Below are 9,270 nucleotides of genomic sequence, written 5' to 3' on the forward strand. Positions count from 1 at the left end.
CTCCCTTGCCCAGTGAGGACGGGACCAGACTCTTACTACACAAGTTGCAAGTTGCTAAGAAAAGTTCTAGAACACGCAGAAGAAGCCCCAGAGTCCCTCTCCCACCCCAAATCGATCCAGAGAGTTCAGGGATCCCTGAGGATTCTAATTCCAGAAAAATACAAATACACACACACATTTGCTTCTAATTTCCAGAGTTCTGGACCCTGAAGCTATCTGTGGTTTAGGATCCCTACTGGGGTATCCTTTGATCTGTGAGCCATTGCTAATGGTGGGGAGCTGGACAAAGGGGAGGGGCGGAACAGGAGGAGGGTCCTGGCAGAGGCAGGGAGTGGCCAGGGCTCTGCCTCCTGGAACAGGAAGCCAGGGTTGGGCTTGGGTTTCTTGGCTCCCGTCTCCTTCTCCAGGAGAGCTCAGGAGCCCTAGGGTCACAGTGTTGGAGCTGGAGGTCTGAGGGACAGCAAGGGGACAGGAAGCAGCGGAGGTGACCTGAGAGTGTTACAAGGCGGCAAAGGAAGGGGAGAAAAAAGGAGTTGTACTGGACTCCATCTGGGGCAGGCACTGGGCTAGTTGCCCACCACATCACATCTCAATGACGATCCCCACTTGACACGGGAGGGAGCAGACTCTGTGTGCGGGCAGGGCTATCTCCAGCCCAGTTTCACACAGCCAGTAGATGGGAGGGCCAAGATTTCAAATTCAGGCCCAACAAACACCAAAGCCAGGATCCCCCCACCCTCAACCTGGGAAACTGGGATGGGCTCAAACTGCAAACCCACTCACTACCAAGGGACAGTTCCTGCTTTCTGTCCTTGTCTGTTGCCACCACAAGCCCTTTGATGGGCTCCCTTCTGTTATTGGCAGGAATGATATGGGGGTTCTGAATGGGCTGTGAGAACCGGATTCCTGCCCCTCTGCCCTCACCCTGATGGCCCTGACCAGTTCCCCCCACTCCCACCTCACCCAAGGTCTAGGGTTCAAAAGCTGCTCTGGTCTCCTCTGACTGTTCAAGGCCATCAGGGCAACCACACACACACACACAGAGGCTTTTAGGCCTCCAACTTCCAAAAGGCAGCAAAAAGGTTTTTTTTCAAAAAAAAAAAAAAAAAAAAACAAACTCTATGTAGTTGATACAGATACTGGGACATTTAGGAAGGACAGGAGGTGGAGCCTAGAGCCCAAGACCTTGGATTTAGACGTGGATCCTAGGTCTAGCCCCCCTCCTTTCTGGCGTGAACTTGGGCAAGTGTATTCACTTCCCTGAGTTTCAATTTCATCACCTATTAAATGAGTAATAATAACTGCCTCCCAGAGATACTAGAAAAATTAAATTAGAAGATGAGTCCGAAGATCCCAGGTTCACGGTAAACAACCTGTGCAAAGCCTCACAGCTTGTTACCACTTACTTTTAATCAGTGGGGTAGTTGATTTTTTTTTAATGTTTATTTATTTTTGAGAGACAGAGAGACAGAGGATGAGTGGGGAGGGGCAGAGAGAGAGGGAGACACAGGATGCGAAGCAGGCTCCAGGCTCCGAGCTGTCAGCACAGAGCCCGACGTGGGGCTCGAACCCACGAGCCGTGAGATCATGACCTGAGCTGAACGAAGTCGGACGCTTAACCGACTGAGCCACCCAGGCGCCCTTACCAGTGGGGAATCTGGGGGAAGTAATTTGAAATTCCAAATAGGAAACATAGATAATAAGAAATCATTTTTATTATTATTTTTTGGGGTGTATTTATTTATTTTGAGAGAGACAGAGACAATGTGAGTGGGGGAGGGGCAGATAGAGTGAGAGAGAGAGAGAGAGAGAGAGAGAGAGAGAATCCCAAGCGGACTGCACACTGCCCAGCACAGAGCCCAACGAGGGGCTCGAATTCATGAAACCGCGAGATCATGACCTGAGCCAAAACCGAGAGTCAGACGCTTAACCGACTGAGCCACCCAGGCACCCCAATAATGAGAAATAATTGTTAAAAGCTGGGGTTAATTGGACTCTCTTCTCATCTGAAAAATGGAAACCATAGTACTGCCTACCTCAGAGGATTGTTTGGGATTTGATGACAATTCGCGAAAAGCCCATGACATTCTCTAGCAGAACGGTAGCACATGTAAATGATTCCTATCGTGGATCACACTCACCTGCTGTGCACAGGGACACCATATACAGGTGACAAAACTGTCTACATGGAGAACAACGTGGAAAACTTAAATTCAAGGAGATTTGTGTTGTACATTGGGAAGAACTTTCTAGTTTCAACTTGCCTAGTAGTAATTAAGTCTCACGACATTATGGGGTCCTCTCCCTTCACAGAGATTAAAAGGAAGATGAGGGCACCTCGGTGGCTCAGTTGGTTAAGCGTTCGACTTCAGCTTGGGTCATGATCTCACTGCCCATGAGTTCGAGCCTCGCATCCGGCTCTGTGCTGACGGCTCGGAGCCTGGAGCCTGCTTCAGATTCTGTGTCTCTGTCTCTCTCTGCCTCTCCCCTGCATGCACTCTCTGTCTCTCTCTTTCTCAAAAATAAATAAACTTAAAAATTTTTTAAAAATAATAAATCGATAAAAGATAGATGAAACACTCTGTCTCTGGGGCTGCTAGATATGGCCCTGGCTGGAGGCAGGACTGAAAGCCGATATGCAGAGAGCCAATCTTTGCAAAAAGCATTGTCATTATTCACACTATATTGATACATATTGGAATCATATTCTGATCTTCTTTTAAACCTTTTCTGCAAGAGCTTATAGGGAAAAGATAATACCAAATGACCAGCATGAGCTTTCAATGAGTTACACCATGTATTAGAAATTGATTCCATGTTATTAGAAATGACACGTGAACGATGTCAATATACGGGAATACATATATAAAATAACGCCGGAAAAAAAACACACACACACAATAAGAAACAGAGAGCGTGAAGTGCTAAGTTTACAAAAGCCACAAAGCTCAGAAGGTCATTTGGAATCAATATCGATCGGGTTTTATTTTCTCTCAAGTAGCCCAAGGCCATCGTATGCGTTTTAAATATATATATATATAATGGGATGAATAGGTGAGTTTAGGGCATTGAGAATACTCTGTATAATACCATAATGGTGGATACATGTCATTATACATTTGTCAAAACCCATGGGATGTCCAACACCAAGCATAAACCCTAATGTCAACTGTAGACTCTGGGTGATAATGATGTGTCAGCCTTCTGTCATGATTGTAACACAGGTACCACTCTGGTAGAAGATGTTGACCCTGTGGGAAGCTGTGTGTATCCGGGGGGGGGGGGGGCGGGCAAGGAGAATTTGGAAATGCGATAGTTTCAACTCAACTTTGCTGTGAACCTAAAATTGCTCAAAAAACCGAAATCTATTAAAAATACGTAAAGCTCTGCTGGGATATGAATTCATAACACACTCAACATATTATATTGTTTTCCCATCAATACCGTGGTATCTTTCCATTTGTTCAGAAAAATAAAAATAAATCTTTTTTTAAAAAAAGTCGTGACAGTGATCGTGGTTCTGAGATCCCGGTTTGGGAGAGAGGGTGTCCCCTTTTTCCATGAGATAAGGAAGAGATGTGATCCCCAATTTTGGCCTCCACTGGGACCTGACCCTCTGACGCTGGCCCTTCCTAGGTGATTCTGTCAGAGGCCCAGATGATGCCATCAGCCAAATGGGAGCCACAGAAAACGGAGATGCTAAAGGGCCCCAGCAGCAACTGTGACAGGAAAAGCTGATGGCTCTGGGCTGAAATGGCCCCTGTCCAGGCCCAGCTTGCTCATACTCAGCTTCCTGATGAGAAGGCGGGACTTCTCAACCCACGCCATAACGTGTTCGTGCACCGAGAACAAATCTGGGCTAAAAATCCAACTGATTTTTTTTTTTCAGTAATAAATTTTCCTCGGAGCTTTGCATAAAGGAAGGCGTATTTCGCCACGAAAAATATAGTAAATACAAAGCACGCAACCCTGCCTGGCCCCCTCGTCTTGCTGCATGCAGACATACTAAGGTCTCCGTTGGAGCTGTGGGTGTGGTTCCATAGAGCAGAGGCCAGGCCCTTCCTCTGTAAGGTCTCTGGCTGTGCAACCTGGTGATGGAATTGTTGGGGTGTGAGGGGACCGGATGCTCTCAGAGACCCACACGTGTGTCTGCTGTGATCTGCACTATACTCTGTACCTTTTGGGTTTTCCCGAAGGGGGAAGAATTACCAGCATGTGCCAATGGCCTGAGGTCTTCCGTTTTGATGAGGTGGCCCAGCCTGCTACCTGGCAGGCCCTATTTTCCATGGACCGTGCCACTAATAAGATTCTTGACGGCAGGGACCCGTGCCCCACGTTCTCTTCCCTACAGCACAGTGCCAGGTACACGGGGCTACAGAAGACCTCAGTTTAGAGCATCCTCGGGGTACAAGGCGCAAGAGCTCAAGGTGGATACAAAGATGGGCCAGATCCAGTATGCTCTGTCCCCAGCAATGAAATGGAAACCCCATGCGGGGTCACGGAAGGAGGCTAGGCCTGGCTTCGGAATGCTAGACTTCTAATCTGAGCGGTGCCACTCGTCCGTGGCCCCAGTGCTCCTGTCCTTCTCGTTCGAACACAAATACTGTGAAATCATTACAACAAAAGCCAGAGGATGCAGAACTGCCAAAAAAGTAATCCGAGGGCTTCTCCCCCAGCCTCCTAATCTCAGCTCACGGTGCCACCCAAGTGCCCAAGCCAAAACCAGGAAGCTGTCCTTGGCTCCTCCTCTCCCTCGCCCCCAAGTGCAATGAAATATCAAACCGTATTTCCAAATTCTACTTCCAAACCACAGCCGAAGTTCGACATGTCTTTACATTCCTGCTGCCGCTACCGTGGGGCCAGCGACCATTATCGCTCATCTGGACAGCTGCAATCCACTTCCAGAATGCTCTTTTTAAAATACACGTCTGATCATGTCACTGCCTTACATAATACGGTGACTGCCCACTGCTCTTAGGAAAACAAAGCCCACGTCCTACCTTGGCCTGCGTTACCCCGCCTCTGCCAAACTCTCCTGCATTACTTCGAGCTGCTCTCCGCCCTCACCACTCCTGGTACTTGGTGAAGTTTCTGGGAAGCCCACCGGACTCAGGCTCCACACACAGCTGTTCCCTCTGCCTGGACCATCGTCCCTGCTCATCAATCCTGATTCATCTTATAAGTCAGCTTTCGATGTTGCTGCCTTCCCAGGCCTCCTGGTCTAGGCTCACATCCCCTCTAATTCTCCACGGTACCAGCTACAACAACTGCAATTTAAATATTTGCTTTTGCACGTCCTCTATTAACACCCACTCCCCTTACAGCTGTAGGCTCCGTCCCAGGACAAGGAACCGCTTCAACCGCCCTATCCCACTGCTGTAACTCTAGCACTTGGCACAGCGTCTGACTCTAGATGAATGAATGAATGAATGAATGTCCAGGTGGGGAGCAGGAAAGGCCTTCTGGGAGAACTAGCCCGGAGAAGAAGACAGGTACGTTCAGGACCTTCAAGAGTCGCGGGCTTGGAGTCTATGAGTGAGATGTACCTTCTCTCGCAGCTCTCACTCTTCAAGCTTCTTTTTCTTTTCCTGAAAGTCATCAATTCAGCCAGATTCCATCTAAGCTTCCCCTTCGCCGGGTTTTCGGCCCTGGAAAGGATGGCTGTCCCGGCCTTCTCTTCCCTTCCCGCTCTCTACTCCAGTCCGTTGCCTCTCCGGTCCACTTTCCCACCACACCCTTGGATTTATGTAACCGAGTAATTGTGTGATGCTGTAAAACTAACCTGAACTTCTGCTTGGGCAGCGAAGTGACGAGCTTCGCGGCCTGGAGAGGCAAAGGAGAGCAAGCACTCCTGCCCCAGCCCCAGCGCCTCCTCCAACTCACAGCGCAGGTGGCCAGCCCTGTGTGCCGGGGCCCAGCAACTGAGAGCCACACCACACCCCAAGCCAAGCGCCAGCCACAGAAAGAAATTGAAAGAAAAAAAATCTGTCCACTGTTGCAAAGACAAGCCCCTTATCACAGCCGTCCTCTCTCTGGATAGAGGTCATTGGTTCCGTTTCCCTTTCAGCCTTCGACGGGACTCTGTCGGCACCTGTTTTCCAAGTCACAGGTGGGGAGAGGGCCCGGCATTTCTCTTCCTACCAGATCGAGGCACGCTAAGACCAAAGAGCAAAGGGGAGACTCCTCCCGATGTTTGGCCGCCCACTCCCCGGTTTGAGAGGTCCCGAGCAAAAATAAAATGGAAGACCTAAAGAGAACACAGGGAAAAAGTGTTCGCGAAAGAGTGTGTAGTCGTACAGAGAGGGTGAGCCAAGGGAGGAGAGAGTCGTGTGCAGGCCACAGAGGGACTTTGTATTTGATACCATGGGAGAGAATAAACAGCATTAAATAAAAATAGCCACCACTTAGTTGGTCTTTACTCTATGCCAAACATACTGTGAAGGGTTTTGTATCCAGGGGCTTGGATTTAATTTTCAAAACGACCCAGTGGGGTAAGCATTTATGTGCCCACTTTACAGATGAAGAAGCAGGCTCACTGAGTCACAGAGCTCGCGCGTGGCCCAGCTCCAGGACTGAGGTCCCGACGCCCTTGCTTTGAACCACCACTTGCAACTGCTTTTCTAGGGCTCCAGATCAGAAAGGAAAGGAAATTGGTTTATGGTGGGGCAGAGGGCTTGAGATTTGACATAAAGAATGTTCTGACAATGAGGGCTGTTTGGTTGTAGTCAGGGTAATTAGGCTTGTTAGAGCTCTTCCTCTGAGGGCCTTTACATTTACGAAGAATGGATGTTTCTATGCCTGGCTGGTTTAAGGGACGCACTGTGTGTGCACTGTGTGTTCCCAGCACGGGGGCTGGCCTGTTTGAACTAACTGGGGCACAAGACAACCGCACATGAAACCGTTGGTTACAGGAGAACATAGCACAGGCTGTGTGCCTGTGGTGGAAGGCAAGGGCTCCTGGCAAGCCCTGCTGTGGCTCCAAGCAAGGGCTGTGCGGTCAGACCTGCGTCTGAGTCCCCGCTGGCTCCCCTACCTGTGTGACCTTGGGTATGTTACTTAACCTCCGTAAGCCTCCGTTTCCTAGTCAGTGAAAAAGAGCCTAAGAATAGAACCTACTTTGGAGAGTTGCCATGAAAATGAACTAAGATGATACACGTAAAGCGCTTGGCACAGAACTTTGACGTAATAAGGACGTAATAAGGTAATTGTCATTGTGGGAGTCCAGAGGCCAGAGAGAGAGGCGTTGGGCAGAGCTGTAGCTCGGTGGCTAAGAAAGTCTTCCTGGAAAACTCCAACTTGGTCCTGGATCTTGAAGAGTTTGGTCGGGTGAAACCAAAAGGCAGGACTAGGGACAAAGACAGGGCCCCGGGGGGGGGGGGGGGGAGGATGAGACATCAGCTCCCGTATCTCAAAAGAAAAATCTAATTTCATCTGTGGTTAAATTAACGGAGGAAGCTGATCGTGGCGAGGAAGTGATAGAGGAGACGAGGTCTTCTCTCTGGGTTTCCAAACCCAGGATTTGAATGGAGATAAAGACAGCCTCAGAGACTTAAAAAAGAAGCCAGACACACAGGGCTTCTTGGCTTAGGTCTCCCGGGATCTCACCGGGGTGACGGAAAGGGGCCTGGGAACACGGCTTGGGGCAGAGCTGACGATGCCTGGAATAGGGGAAGTTAGGAAATGCGGGTGAGGTCCCAGTGACTATGTGGACTGATTCATGCGAGATCTAGCTTTAACGCTGGATTGGGATGCGTAGCCTATCAGGCAGGGGGCCAGTTTCGAGACCCTGGGCATCTCTCTTCTTCTCCTTCTTCTCCTCTCTTCTCCTTCTCTCTTCTTCTCCTGCCAGCTCAGGGTGGGAGGGCCTCAGGAACAGCCTTTGCACTAATCCATCATTCTCTGACAGCCTGCCTTATCTCCCTGATGTGAAGATAAACTCCTCAGGGGCCAGGACAGTTCCCCAGGAAAGATGTTGTTTGTTTTAGATCCCCTATGCTGAGCCCTCTGTTAAGTACCAGCTGTCAGACCCCTTACACCAAGCATCACCTGGGCCTTTGTGAAAAATGCAAATCCTTGGTTCTTTTCTCTAGGGAGTCTGCGTGGCTAGCTTTAGGGACTCCGGTGTTTGTTTTCTTAACAAGCACCCAGATGATTCTTTTGGTAAGGCCAACTTGGAAAACACTGAGCTAGATCATCTCTTGAACCCCTTTCAGTCCTGTAAATGTAGGTAGCAGGGTGTAGTAGGAAGATCCCTGGGTGGGTAGTAAGGAGACAGGTTCCAGGCCCAAACCTGCAGTTCACAGGGTCTGGGGCTGCTGTTGGTGCCCTCACAGTTCTTGGCTGCCTGGGTTCCTACTGTCAGTTAGTTCCTCCGGTACTAATTAGTACTTATTAGTTCCTCCGGTACTAATAAGAACCCTGTGCTGAGGAGAACCTAGAAGGGAAGGAGGCTTCAGAGGCGAGGGGAGTAGTCACCATCTGTGATCAAGATCTCAAAAGAAACAGGGGGACCTAGGATCCACAGAAGTGGGACGGACCTCAGGGAAAAACAGGTTCTGAGCACCTCCCTGGGGCTTTCTCTTCCGTGGAATTGGCAGGATATCGCAGGTCTCGGCAACTCCCACTGTACACGGGGGAACGCTTAGGCCCAAAGAATTTTTCAAACGTTCCCAAAGCACGCAGCTGATCAGAGGAAGCAGGCATCCAGATCTCCCTGCCCTCACTCAGGTCACTGTTGGGGTGCATGGCAGCATATATCGTTTTGGGACTTGTGGGAGAACCCCTGTTGGTCGATTGCTGGTGTCCCGAGTCCCTAGTCATTCTCCTGAATTTCCCTGGATTTGCTCAGCCTATGAGAAGGGGGGGAAGGGTCTTGGGAGGTGGGCAAGACCGAGGATAGGCCATGAATGGGGTAAGTGAGGGCGATGGGACTGAAAAGAAAAGCCGTCCCGGGGCTCACAAAATGTGCGCAAGTCGAGGGGGACGTATTCAGAGAGGTGGCCTGACTTATCAAGGCACCACACCGGAGGGATGTCAAATGAGGGCGAGAACCTCGGCTCACCTCTCCTGACCCAAGACAGTCGAAAGGCTGAAGGCGAGGTGAGGTCTGATTTTGCAGAACCGTTTTTAGAAATTCGCTGTGTCAGAGAAACTAAAAGACCAAACAAAACCCCTAAAACACCAAGCCCGATTATTTCGTCCACGTGGCACAAGAGCCAGCCAAAGGGGCGGGGGCGGGGGCGGCGGCGGGGGGAGGTGGACGGGACGGGG

The sequence above is a fragment of the Lynx rufus genome, unplaced genomic scaffold (genome assembly GCF_022079265.1).
Source record: "Lynx rufus isolate CCGP_SWC_20201006 ecotype Redwood Valley unplaced genomic scaffold, mLynRuf1.p SCAF_9, whole genome shotgun sequence".
In the NCBI taxonomy this organism is placed as follows: domain Eukaryota; kingdom Metazoa; phylum Chordata; class Mammalia; order Carnivora; family Felidae; genus Lynx; species Lynx rufus.